The sequence below is a fragment of the Argopecten irradians genome, unplaced genomic scaffold (assembly GCF_041381155.1).
Source record: "Argopecten irradians isolate NY unplaced genomic scaffold, Ai_NY scaffold_0131, whole genome shotgun sequence".
NCBI classification, from domain to species: domain Eukaryota; kingdom Metazoa; phylum Mollusca; class Bivalvia; order Pectinida; family Pectinidae; genus Argopecten; species Argopecten irradians.
In genome coordinates, this window is record NW_027187598.1 from 58,033 (window position 1) to 72,504 (window position 14,472).

Here is a 14,472-nt window from a genome sequence, read left to right on the forward strand (position 1 = left end):
CTTAGCATTGTTATGAATGACTTCTGTTAAACTATTTTAATAAAATATTTATTAAGTAAGTTTAGAACATTCTTCAATTAATTTAGATGCATATAGTTGCTTACAAAATGGATTGTTTCTTGCTTTTTGTTTTATTTCGCTTTATTTCTTTTCTATGTAAGGCAATCCAGGTAACTCTTCCTACTATACCTACATAACTATGTATATATCATGTGGACAATTTGGCCTACCCTTTAATCCCTTACCTATGATTACTACTACCAATCCTTGTAATTATCACCACAGATACCGGCAACTTGACTTATCATCATTATGTCATACGTTTGTTTTGTACATAGAGAGATATCACAAAAAGTTTCAGGAGGTAAAAGTATCGACGACATACGATTCGTAATACACTTAAAAATCAGACAGAAAAACTCTGAATACGTTTGAGGTCTAAATTTATTGAGATATCAAAATCGGTGATATAAAAGAGTAAACAAGGACAATTGGACATTATAGTGTCAGTAAACATTTAAATAATCTCATGTTCATCAGCCCCTCTCATTACGTTGGAATAGGGCTTGTGGCGCAATGGATAACGCGTCTGACTACGGATCAGAAGATTCCAGGTTCGAATCCTGGCAAGCTCGTTTATTTTACCTGGGTTATCATTTTAGACTAGCTCATAGTAGACTATTTACAGTTAGTTCCATTACCAGTGATCACTACTTAGTCTCTGTAATGATCGTCTCCGATAGCAGCAGTATGTCTTGTTTAATGATTTCATTATATTTTCTTGTACAAAGAGACCTAACTCACGAAATATATTGACGAGACACGAATCATAATACACATAAAACACCACACAGAAGAAAGATAAATACGTGTGAGGTCTAAGCGTAGTGTAATATAAACATTGGTGATATAAAATAGAAAAAAGGACAGTTGGAAACCAATTGAAGAAAGCTTTGAAACAAGCCTCATCTTATAAGCCCGTGTAACGCATTGTAATGGGGCTTGTGGCGCAATGGATAACGCGTCTGACTACGGATCAGAAGATTCCAGGTTCGAATCCTGGCAAGCTCGTTTATTTTACCTGGGTTATCATTTTAGACTAGCTCATAGTAGACTATTTACAGTTAGTTCCATTACCTATGGTGGCTGATTACGGCCATCTCGTGTTGTTGTGTTGTCGCCTTGTCGTGTTGTCGCCTTGTCGAGTTGTCGCGGTCTCAAACTGCGACAACCCGAGATTTAACAGTTAAAATGTCGACTTGTCGCGTTTTCGAACCGCGACAAGTCGACAACACGACAAGACGACAAGTCGACAACACGACAAGTCGACATTTCAAACACGCTAATTAGCGCGTACAGAATCTCGTGTTGTCGCGGTAAAATGTCGACTTGTCGTGTTGTCGAGTTGTCGTGTTGTCGACTTGTCGTGTTGTCGAGTTGTCGACTTGTCGCCTTCCTGTTACACATGCGCAAATCATATGAAATAGCCACTATCTTTGAATATAGAAAACTGAAGTCAGTGCTTGTACCATAGTATGGTGGCATATTTCTGCCATCGAGTTGCTTTAGGCATTAAGTCGACATCATATCGGAAGATGTCGACATAAACAGAAGAATATGTCGACTTACCACATGAACCTGCCCACATAATGATTCCAAGATAATTATGTAGAAAGTCGTTAACTCGGCGATTAATCGTGTTTATGCTCGGGTGTGTCACCGACTTGTCAGTTATTGATGTCGACATCTAAACTAAAAGATGTCGACATCTGGTCTTGAAAGTGGAATTCAAAGGCCACCCTTTCATAGGGCACTGTGTATATGCAGCAAGGCACCATACAGCAGAGTTTGACGTTGATTTTGTTAATTCAGAAAAGTTTTTATTTATTTGATTTCAAAATTAAAAATTGTGACCCTGCACATCCCGGCCATGCAGCTGTAGCCTGCGTGTACGTACACATTGTAGCTGTTAGTCCGAGCTGAGGAAGTTAGAGTGCAAAAGGACTCTGCTTTGTACAACGAATTTCCATCCTCTTGGCCATAATCATTTATTAATATATATAACCGTGGGTTGAAAATTCGTTTAAAAGCTGTGTGTGTGCTTTGTGGATTAGCATTCGTACCAAGTCCATGTGGTACATACCGTACTATACTGTATTACAATGATTTTTTCAAGAAATACCAGTTACGTAATTTAAAAGCCAAAAAGGTCACAATACAGATACACAATACCCATATGGAAAATAGCTTTACTTGTTAGCTTGTTTACATCCCTCGATACAATTAAATAAAGGCACAACGATTTTTTGTTACGGTCTTAATGGCCAGATTCAACCTTTGGGCTAAAAATCCTCCCGCGGGACGCGGTTTTAGCTCCAAACTCGGGATATATCTGCATCTATTTTTTGTAGTAAAAACGTAGTAAAAAAAGTCACGTGCTTATACCTCATTCATGCCATTGGCCGGAATATACAATTGTATTATGGGTAACTAGTGATCACGTGATTGTGTGTTTACTTCCAAATATGGTGATAGTTTGCTTGCCATTTCTTCGGAGAAATTGATTTATTTGAAAATATTTAGACTCCAAAATGTTATTAATATTGCATGCATATCATTTTGACTTGCACATATGTATTATTGTATTATAAATAATGAACTGAAATGAGTTATAAAACTGTCATTTCCACGTTTTGTAAATAAATGATATAATGCGAATTGACCAATTCAATAGGTCTAACCGTCTAATCTAGGATCAGCGAAGATCGGCTACTCCCGGCTAAATTCGTAGAATTCTAAATTTATATTTATATATATTATTACCTGCTTTAGGGCTCAAAACATATACATATAACACAGAAAAAATAAGATCTTCTTCAAAAGGCCTAATTATGTATAAATACCAGGTCAGAGAAATCACTCTATTTGGAAGTAAACACACACTCATGTGATCACTAGTTACCCACTAATACGATTCCATATTTATTTCGGCCAATGGCATGAATGAGGTATAATCACGTGACTTGTTTTACTACGTTTGACTACAAAGAACGCGTGTTTTGTACCATTATTGGGAAAATCCCCCGCGGATCGTGATTTCATTTCCACCATTTGAAACAGAAGGCTTAGAGTAGACTGTGATTGTGAAACATTGATAAATTGAAGATTACATGTTGTGCCATGGCAGATGTCAAAGTTCATGTATATATACTCGACAATTACTTGAAACATCATCTAATAAATTTGTGTTGAAATTATAATTGATGTTGACCAGGAAATGTACAAGGCTAAGTTTTGGTTGAATAATGCATGGAGAGTGAATTAATCTTAACTTTTCCACTTTGTGGAAAATCCTTCAAAACGGATTTATCTCCCTTGATTAAAATGACAAACCATGCACGTTTGCTATGATATAAAGTTTTTTTTTCATTTTTTTTTTAAATTCAATAATGAATGCAGATCAAATATGTGTATTAATTTAATTTGAAACATGTTTTTTTTTGCTGAAAATTTGCAGAAAAATTTATATCAATACAAAATATTCAGGATTGTAATTTGATTGTCGTTGTTTTTGTACTTGCTGTAAAATGAAAAAACCGTGTTGTGGAGAAGAAGTTTGTTAAAATTTGAATTGTTTACAAATAGATGAGAGTTGAGAATGAGCAGAAGGCAATCAGGATATATATGTCTAACAGTCACCAGAATTCCGATATGCACAGTTATAAATAATGTTTTGCTTTTAAACAAACAAATAAATATGTCTCAGCCCTGTGACTTGGCACATAGGTCAAGATCATTGATTTGAACAAACTTTGTATCCCTTCATCCCAGCATGCTATGGCCCAATAACATGTCCATGTATGAGGTTCTTGGTTATTAAGAAGATTGTAAATTGTTTACAACAGACACTGGATGATGCCGACAAAAGACAACTGCAATAGGTCAGACAGGAGGAGATTAATTCAACACACAACCATATATACTTTATATACTTTTTCTCGTAAATCATTACATATAATCCTTGTACACATCCATATCAGTGGCGACGCTAACAGGAAATTAATGAATATGCAAAATGGCGAGCGAGCGTCGAAGGGTCGAGATTTTGGTGTTGGAGGTCCGGGGGTCTCTCCCGGAAAAAAATATTACGATTTAGAATGGCTCAGATAATTTTTACGATGTATTTTTTAATTATTTTGCGAACGCCGAATGCGCAAGATTTTGGTGTTTGGGGGGTCCAGGGGTCTCCCCCGCGAAAAATATTACGATTTGGAATGGCCAAGATGAGTTTTACGGTGTATATTGAGGATTTTAATGCGTTCTTAACGTGGTAATTTTTCGATTTACATTTACCTGCATTTAGAAATTATAATTGTGAATGTCGTCATATCATTATGCAACCCTGCTCGATCTGAACATACGACTTCACACCATCAGCACATTGTTGTTTAACTAAAAAAAATTATGAATTGATTTAATTATCTTGCTTAGACATATAAACAATTTAATATTTTAAGAAACATTTTTGAAATAGTAGAATCCCTTGATGGACATTTTTAGTCTAGTTCATGTGTATTGAATTTTTACATTTTTACATACACTGTATATAAGCACCATATATTTGCCTATCAGGCCCATGAAATCAGCCAGTGATGATATCTATTTAACCAGTTTAATATATGAAGAGTATTTGATTCCATTACATCTGCTTCCTATGAAAATTGAGCAAATAATGCTCATAAATGTGTTTCCCTACATAAACTATGGTAAAGACCCTATCCCCTGGGGAAAATTCCGAGACCCCAGGGCCATGAAATTTACAATATTGGTAGAGGACCTTGAGACCTTTCAATCTATGAAGAATAATTCTGACAAACAAAATGATACATTTTCGTACGGAACCTACCGAAGCATAATGAGTTAGGTCCTAGGTCCCAATTTACCAGGCGGGAAGCTGCCATGTAAGCACATAAGCCCGTGTTTCTTAGTATATGTGTACATACATTGTACATGTATTATAATACGGAAAATAAACTATGATATGATAGTATTGCTAACAATTTCAAATGGTGGAAATGAAATCACGATCCGCGGAGGATTTTCCCTATAATGGTACAAAACACGCGTTCTTTGTAGTAAAACGTAGTAAAACAAGTCACGTGATTATACCTCATTCATGCCATTGGCCGAAATAAATATGGAATTGTATTAGTGGGTAACTAGTGATCACATGAGTGTGTGTTTACTTCCAAATAGAGTGATTTCTCTGACCTGGTATTTATACATAATTTGGCCTTATTTTCTCTGTGTTATATGTATATATTCTGAACCCTAAAGCAGGTAATAATATATGTAAATATAAATTTAGAATTCTACGAATTTAGCCAGGAGTAGCCGATCTTCGCTGATTTTAGATTAGACGGTTAGACCTATTGAATTGGTCAATTCGTATTATATCATTTATTTACAAAACGTGAAAATGGCAGTTTTACAACTCATTTCAGTTCATTATATATAGTAAAACAGTGCATATGTGCAAGTCAAAATGATATGCATGCAATATTAATAACATTTTGGAGTCTAAATATTTTCAAATAAATCAATTTCTCCGAAGAAATGGCAAGCAAACTATCACCATATTTGGAAGTAAACACAAAATCACGTGATCACTAGTTACCCATAATACAATTGTATATTCTGGCCTATGGCATGAATGAGGTATAAGCACGTGACTTTTTTTTACTACGTTTGACTACAAAGAACACATGTTTTTACTACGAAAAATAGATGCAGATGTATCGCGAGTTGGGAATTTAAAACCGTGTCCCGCGGGAGGATTTTTAGCCCAAAGGTTGAATCTGACCATTAAGACCGTAACAAAAATTCGTTGTGCCTTTATATAAGTGTATCGAGGGATGTAAATATTTATGTATATATATATGGACAGACCAAGCTAACAAGTAAAGCTGGTTTCCCAATGTGTATTATGTACCTGTATTGTGACCTTTTAAATTACGTAACTGGTATTTTTCGGGATTCACAAGAAAATACAACATAAAAAAATCTTCTTTTTTTTCTCTTTTTTTTTTCATTCATTCTTTTAATATAGTATAGTACGGTATGTACTACATGGACTTGGTACGAATGCCAATCAACAAAACACACACACAGCTTTGAAACGAATTTTCAACCCACGGTTATATATATTAATAATTCGTTGCACACTTCCTTAGCTCGGGCTAACAGCTACGTACACGCAGGCTACAGTTTCATGGCCGGGATGTGCAGGATCACAATTTTTTTTTATTTTGAAATCAAATAAATAAAAACTTGAATTAACAAAATCAACATCGATCTCTGATGTATGGCTTTTGCTGCATATACACAGTGCCCTATGAAAGGGTGGCCTTTGATTTCCACTTTCAAGACCAGATGTCGACATTTTTTAGTTTAGATGTCGACATCAATAACTGACAAGTCGGTGTAACACCCGACCATAAACACATTAATCGCCGAGTTACCGACTGTCTACATAAATATCTTGGAATCATTATGTGGACATGTACATGTGGTAAGTCGACATATTCTTCTGTTTATGTCGACATCTTCCGATATGATGTCGACTTAATGCCTTAACGATGTCGACATTATTAAGTCGTAAGTCGGCAAATCGATGGCAGAAATATGCCACCATAAAATTGCAATATTTAGTTTCGGATTAACGGGCCTTCGAACTATTAGGCCTTAGCGGTTCAAGTGACCTTAAAATTAACAGATGACGATTGCTGCGTACTAATCAGACGGCGTGACCAGACCATTATTACACGATTATCATATAAAAAACAAATTATTGAAATTCATAGTTCAGAGAAAAATACTTTGACATCTCTCGGTAAAGAAATTGCTATCAAATATCTTCATCTAGCTACAAACACATGCACACAATTATTTTCATTATCAATCCAATATGGCGAGTGTTATCCATTGTTTGCGCATGTGTAACAGGAAGGCGACAAGTCGACAACTCGACAACACGACAAGTCGACAACACGACAAGTCTACAACACGACAAGGCGACAACACGACAAGTCGACAACTCAACAACACGACAAGTCGACATTTTACCGCGACAACACGAGATTATGTACGCGCTAATTAGCGTGTTTGAAATGTCGACTTGTCGTGTTGTCGACTTGTCGTCTTGTCGTGGTTGTCGACTTGTCGCGGTTCGAAAACGCGACAAGTCGACATTTTAACTGTTAAATCTCGGGTTGTCGCAGTTTGAGACCGCGACAACTCGACAAGGCGACAACACGACAAGGCGACAACACAACAACACGATATGGCCGTAATCAGCCCCCATAATTACCAGTGATCACTATTTAGTCTCTGTAATGATCGTCTCCGATAGCAGCAGTATGTCTTGTTTAAATGATTTCATTATGTTTTCTTGTACATAGCGAGCTAACTCACAAAATATATTGACGAGACACGAATCATAATACACATAAAACACCACACAGAAGAAACTTAAATACATGTTAGGTCTAAGTGTAGTGTAATGCAAACATTGGTGATATTGAATAGTAAAAAATGATAATTGGAAAAAAAAATGAATTGACCAATTTAAGAAAACTTTGGAACAAGCCTCATTTTGTAAGCCCCTGTTGCCCAATGTTAATGGGGTTTGTGGCGCAATGGATAACGCGGCCCTATGTCTGGGAAATTAAAATAATATTTTTAAGATAAAAAAAAACGCGTCTGACTACGGATCAGAAGTTTCCAGGTTCGAATCCTGGCAAGCTCGTAATTCTTTAGGGACAGTATTTTTAGTTTGAATTATTATTACGGTAATCAAATAAGCATCGATGACTAAAAATTAAAACCAATTTACCATATAAAATATTGTCAAACTTGAATAATTGCAACCGTCAGTATCTACTAATTGAATGAAAATCATCTTAATCAATAGTTATTTTGAAGTGAAGCACGCTTTTACTTTTTTAAAAGAGGGGGTATTTCTAATCACATTTTAACACAATACATCGCAGCTTCATTTGCATACTATTCTGTCTGGCTGATATCGTGACAACTCAAGGATTTCCTTCTATTTGTATTCAAGACACATTAGTTCAATCTCATACGCATAAAGAAATTAAATTCAGGAAAGGATCAATATAGGCACTACCTGCCTGTTATCCAATCCTTTTGTTTTAAAGAAAATGTTTTGAATTGAAATTGAAAGAAATTAAGTTGAGGTATTTTAAATACGTTTTTTCACATTTTCTTCCGTTTATCGTTTTTAGAAAAATATTTACTAATGAATGTTTTAACTTGCTTTGCTAACTTGCCGAAACTTATTACATCTCATTGATAAATGATGCGTTCCGCTTGATTAGATTATCCCAAAATGGAAAGTTTGTGTCTGCACAAGAACATATAGGGCTTGTGGCGCAATGGATAACGCGTCTGACTACGGATCAGAAGATTCCAGGTTCGAATCCTGGCAAGCTCGTCATTTTTAAAAATTAAAAAAAAAACAGTCACAATAAAATAAGTCAATTATGAACAATGATGATAATTTCATACTTTTAAAAGTTACCTATGAAAAGTGAGATATATAAGGGAGGTAAGTCTTGCATACCTACAATTTACAATCGCTCCTGTATATTATAATGACGTAAAAGTCGTTGTTCCAGGATTCATTGATTTTTTTTCCTAAAAGACACATAAAATGTAAAAGAAGTAACAAAAACTATAACAACATTTTTAAACATTTATTTACATAAGTTCTTAGGTTGATGTGTACAATTGCGGGTTAATTAATTTATCATATTGCTGCATTGAAGATTCCAGGTTCAAATCCTGGCAAGCTCGTCATTTTTAAAAATAAAAAAAAAACGCAGTCACAATAAAGTAAGTCAATTATGAACAATGATGATAATTTCATACTTTTAAAAGTTACCTATGAAAAGTGAGTTATATAAGGGAGGTAAGTCTTGCATACCTACAATTTACAATCGCTCCTGTATATTATAATGACGTAAAAGTCGTTGTTCCAGGATTCATTGATTTTTTTTTCTAAAAGACACATAAAATGTAAAAGAAGTAACAAAAACTATAACAACATTTTTAAACATTTATTTACATAAGTTCTTAGGTTGATGTGTACAATTGCGGGTTAATTAATTTATTATATTGCTGCATTGAAGATTCCAGGTTCGAATCCTGGCAAACTCTTAATTTTTAGGGACAGTATTTTTAGTTTAAATTGTTATTTCGGTCATCAGATAACAACTAACAATTAAAACCAATTTACCATATGAATTATTGTCAAACTTGAATAATTTCAACCTTCAGTATCTACTAATTCATGGCTTGTTGGACAATGGAAATTAAATGAAAATCATCATATTCAATAGTTATTTTGGAGTGAAGACGAATTTACATTTTTAAATGACGAAATACTTCTAACCACATTTTAACCGCTTGCGAAATAAAAAGTATTTTTCTGTGTGAACCTATATTAGTACAGTGCAATTAGAACGAATATACGTACCCGGCCTACTATACCTTTCGGCCGGGTACGAATTGGTCCCTATGTGTCGTAGTGGAGCACGGCCTCCGGAAATTACTCGGGCATAGTTATTCATACTTTTTTGTAGGTTTCCGATTATTTTATGCGTATACATGCATTTACATATTATTTTTGTCCAAAACAAACATAACTACCATTCTTAATATCTAACGTACAGCTCACAAGACGTCAAATTCACAATTTGTGGACTTAACGTATAAATTCCCTTCAGAAAGATCTCCATGTGTAATATGTAAAAAAAATGAAGCCTCGATGAGAATTTGATATTTTATGTGGTTCAGTTTTATTGCCTTGTAGGTAAGCGATATCAAACAAGTACGATAAAGTTCAAACAAATGTTTTATAATAGTTTGCATGTAATAGGCCCCAATTGTAGCTCTAAAGACGTAACCATTTTCTATCTAAAAGTCTTTTGAGCTACAATATTGCAGCTACAGTGCAATATGAGTATTACAATGTAGATACGGCACATGATGAAATTACTTGCTTGTAGTTTGAAGTTTTGTAAAGAACCAGGAGAATCTAATCCTCGGGCGCTATTACGGCGGAAACGCGTCTGAAAATGTATGAAAATTAAGATTCCATGTTCGAATCATGGCAAGCTCAGTTCTACAAAAAAAAACCGGATCGATTTAATAATGTATTTTGTACTATAACAGCAAAATAAGGGAGGTGACTCTTGCATACTTAGTTTTTATCTCGATGTTAAAATTAGTTTAAATCTACAGAGAGGTTTATGCCTTTTTGACTATTGTATAAATTATTCCATAGATTTTCTTTAATTAAACGCTGCTCAAAAAGTTTGAAAGGTTAAGGTTGGTTTTTAAGCTTTCGGAAGGCTACTAAAGTGCACAGGGAGGCATAGGGAACTAAAACGTTCATCATGAAAATGAGTTGTTGTAATGTGAATGTTGTATTCACGGTTGTCTCCCTTTGTGCACATCCATAAACATTAGGATATGTGCTCGAGTTTGTTATGGTCCAGTAAAGATAGGGTGTTACCCCAAAATAATTGCAACAAAATTTTTTCTGTGTTTTTTCATACAGATCTGACTTTGTTTTATACAAGAAAAAAAGTCGCTACAAATAAAAGTTTGGGAAAGTGTTTTTCTTGACCCCCAAAAAATCAGAGAAATAGGGATATTTGCATAATTTGCGAAATTTGAAGCCAAATATAAACTTACATGGTTATCATGAGATACTAGAAAATCTACTGTATGGCAAGAACGTTATAAGGATAGCACAGAATGCCAAAAACATAAGTTGAAATCAACACAGGGAAAAAGTATGACAACAAGAAAATTGCATAATTATGTCCTTGTAACAGCCAAACATGCTTTTGTTGGATTGTTAAGATAAAAAAATGTTATTATCAACAATACTATTGATACTCATTTTGGTGGAATCTTTTAAAATAAAACTTGTTGATTAAAGGATTTAAAAGTAAAACATTTTACTTTCACTACCTGAGATAACATGGATGCCCAAAGTTGGTCTTTTGGCCTTTTCCAATGATGTTTTTAAGTCCAAATTGAATAATATGTCTTTTTTATTCAAGAATTATTCAGTAAGTACCGTCTCAAGTGTTTAGATAGTTATTAATTCAGATTCTATGTAGGCTATTCTCACCTAAAAGAGACAACTATATCAAGATATTCACAAATATAAAAGACGTGAGGTCGATCAAATCCTCATTTAGTGCCAATTTGAGTAAATTTCTCAAATTGGTTAAGTCCTTAAGTTGAAATATCAAAAATGTGAATATCTTTTTTGTGAGTTATCAGATTGCAAAATCCTTTGGTAGATATTATTACCATAATGGAGTGAGATTGAAGTTTCTCTTTTATCTAATATTTGAATAGGTCAGTTTTTTCATTTTTCCATAATGGAACCGGATAAGGGTTACACATTTTTCAATGAGATAAAGGAATAAAATAAGAGCTCAATTTCAATTTTTTAGCTGAAAATCATTTAAAATGATTTATTTACTGGCAAAATTTTATGACAAACGAATAAAGCATATTCGAAAAATTAAGATTTTTGTATTGTAGATTTATTGACTTAGACATATTTTGGTATTCAGCCAAATTAACGTGATAGGAAGTTTTTAGTACTAAATAAGATGTCCATATGTATACAATTTTTACAACAAATTATCAAAATAACAAGTACAAAATAGACAAAAAAAGGACAAAAATAGTAACGCTAGTTAAATTCAAAAGGTTTTAAGCCGTTTTCATCCTTCTTTATTTCTTGGATTGACTGAAATTATTGTTTCATTTCAACTTATTTGAACTAACCTAGAGTTTGTCTTACTATATACCCGATTTCATATTTCAAATATTACAAAAAATAGCAGATATTGTACTTTTGAAGTGGTCAAAAGTGTGATTTCTTTATATTTTCATATTTTTCTGGTGTTGAAAAAAAACGACTTTCCGAACATGTAAGTTTTGGCGACTTTTTTCATGGTAAAATACTAAGATCCCCAAACACAAAAAGCAGAAAAAAAATTATGCTGCAATTATTTGGAGGTTAGGCCTCTATTGTTCGTATTTTTATTGGACTATTAATTACGTTCCTTGTGTTTTTCCACATTTTTGGATGTGCAGGGATATTGAGAAAAGCCGGAGTACCCAGAGGAAAAAGACTAACAACCAGTACATTCTAGTTGCAATTAACTTTTTACATCAGCATCAGACACTCGCGATTGCTGTAGAGTAATAGAATTTCAAAGACCTCAAAAGGTCTCGAGACAACGACTTCTAAAGATAATGTACACATTGGTCACATTAATTAAATAATAAATACTGACTTTTCTTTTCCGATATCTGCCAAAAAGCAAAATCAGTTAGTACCCTCATCAAATTATTTTTTACCTGTACAATTATGTTCGTAATACAACAATTCTTATACTGTACAGAAACTTGACTCAAACGCAGAGAAAGACTGTTTTAGCAAAATGAAAGCGTTCACCAAGGACAGGTGTTGTTTCCACGTGTTTTCTCATTAAGAATCTAAGTTCAGAATCTTTCTGTCTCAAATCCCACCTGTCGATCCTTATATTTTATGGTGTTATACTCTATTAATCGCTAATAAAATCCACATATTCCACACGCACACCATCCGATGGACAATTGCTTATAGGGAAATTTTATTACAATGTCAAAATTTGGCCAATCTTGACCACTTCGGCCAAGAACTACATTATAGCGAATAGACGTTTCTATATGGAGTGACCTTTTCTTAAACCCCGATGAGGTGAGTCCATAAAATGGTACCTGTGAAATTCACAAATTATTTTGCTCTTTCTATCAAAGGGTACATACTATACCGGAATCTCACCTGAACATCCCGTGTCAAAGACACTTAAACACACCATCAAACCTAAAATGATCATAAAAACAAATTAAAAGTTTTGCAAGTATGTAATAAGCTGAAAATTAGTGATAAATATTCTTTAGAACCGTGATCACCATAAAATGGCCGACAATGCCCGGGTGACGGGATCTGTAATGTTATCTTGAGTCAATTACGGGGTCCTGGTTGGATACACCCCATAATAATCACTCCCCGCCAAACTTTAATGGCGGGGTGTATTCTGCTACATGAAGCGATAATATTGGTAGATTTTTTAATGGCCGTGTTTTTCCAGTCCCCGTTCATATCTATTGTGTAGTTTTATTACCCAATGTCCGTTTCATGATCATTAAAAAATGGTCAACACTTTATGGGAAATAAACAATCTACGTTCGTCTCCCCGGGGGTGAGAGCGCTGACCCAAGGGCGAAGGGAGATGACCCGCAGTGACAACGTCCATTATCTCACGGTCGCCCGCTCCTGATCTCATGACAGCATTAAGATCTTTGGCTAGTTTCGGCGGTAATTAATAAAGGTACTTATTTCACAAATTACTTTTTGATATTGCAGAGCCATCACCGAATTCTATGGAATTTCCCATTAGCCCCTTTACTTTTCCAGCTTATTATTTCTATCTAATATTTATGGACGATAGTTTTTAATTCAAATGCATCGCTTTATCGCTTATATTCGCAAACACACGTGTTTTGATTTGAAATTCGTACCATGTTCGGCGTGTATCATCTGTATTAAAGAAAAAACCCCAGATAAGAATAGAAAACAACATGCATTAAGCTTTCAGGTTCCAGTATCATCAAAGTTCCTTAAACATTACGGATTTCCTTAGCTTAAAAATCTCTATAGCATTACAGAAATTAATGAATTAGTTGATTAAGATGTTTTTCCTTAACCTCTATTATGCTTTTCTTTTTAAATTAAGGAATTCCTTAAAGTTACATGCAAGGAACATTGATGTTACTGGGCCTAGAAGAATTGAAATTGATAAAGAACTCTCTTACTCATGATATTTTTTTGTAAAAATAAACAAAAAGATGCTCCATTTCAACCGGAGTTATCTTTTCTCAACGTTTTGAAGTTTCTAAAACACGAAGAGATGTCATTCTTCGTTCCATCTTCAACCTCTGTTATTATTTAAAGATGCCATATTGCACAGTGATATGGATTGGAGTGTAAAAACTAACGAGATTTCATCCAGAATGACCCGAGACAACTTCTGGCGACAGAACCGCAGTCCGTCTGGCCGATTTTACGACGGAATTGTCCGGTTTTATCGGCTGACCATGAGCTGTGGACAGAAGGTCAAACTGAGAAGGCATTTCTCAGCCATAAACTTCACTGATTTAAACTATTCAGGTGCACCCTTCTGTTGGTATCTTTGAAGATTTTTTGACACTTTAAATGACAAGTACTCGATATAAACAGTTGGTCAACAGGAAACACCCAAATCCAAACATTCCTCACATCCAAGTATGTTTCAAATATTCTCTATCTTG

General features: G+C 34.5%; 3 non-coding genes across 3 annotated transcripts; all 3 read left to right on the forward strand.

Moving 5' to 3' along the window:
• Positions 1-562: 562 nt before the first annotated feature.
• On the forward strand, positions 563-635 carry Trnar-acg (transfer RNA arginine (anticodon ACG)). The gene has a single exon. It is a non-coding gene; the product is annotated as a tRNA-Arg (tRNA).
• A 363-nt stretch (positions 636-998) lies between these two features.
• Positions 999-1,071, forward strand: Trnar-acg (transfer RNA arginine (anticodon ACG)). Its single transcript has one exon. It is a non-coding gene; the product is annotated as a tRNA-Arg (tRNA).
• Positions 1,072-8,442: 7,371 nt separating this feature from the next.
• On the forward strand, positions 8,443-8,515 carry Trnar-acg (transfer RNA arginine (anticodon ACG)). Its single transcript has one exon. It is a non-coding gene; the product is annotated as a tRNA-Arg (tRNA).
• Positions 8,516-14,472: the final 5,957 nt, after the last annotated feature.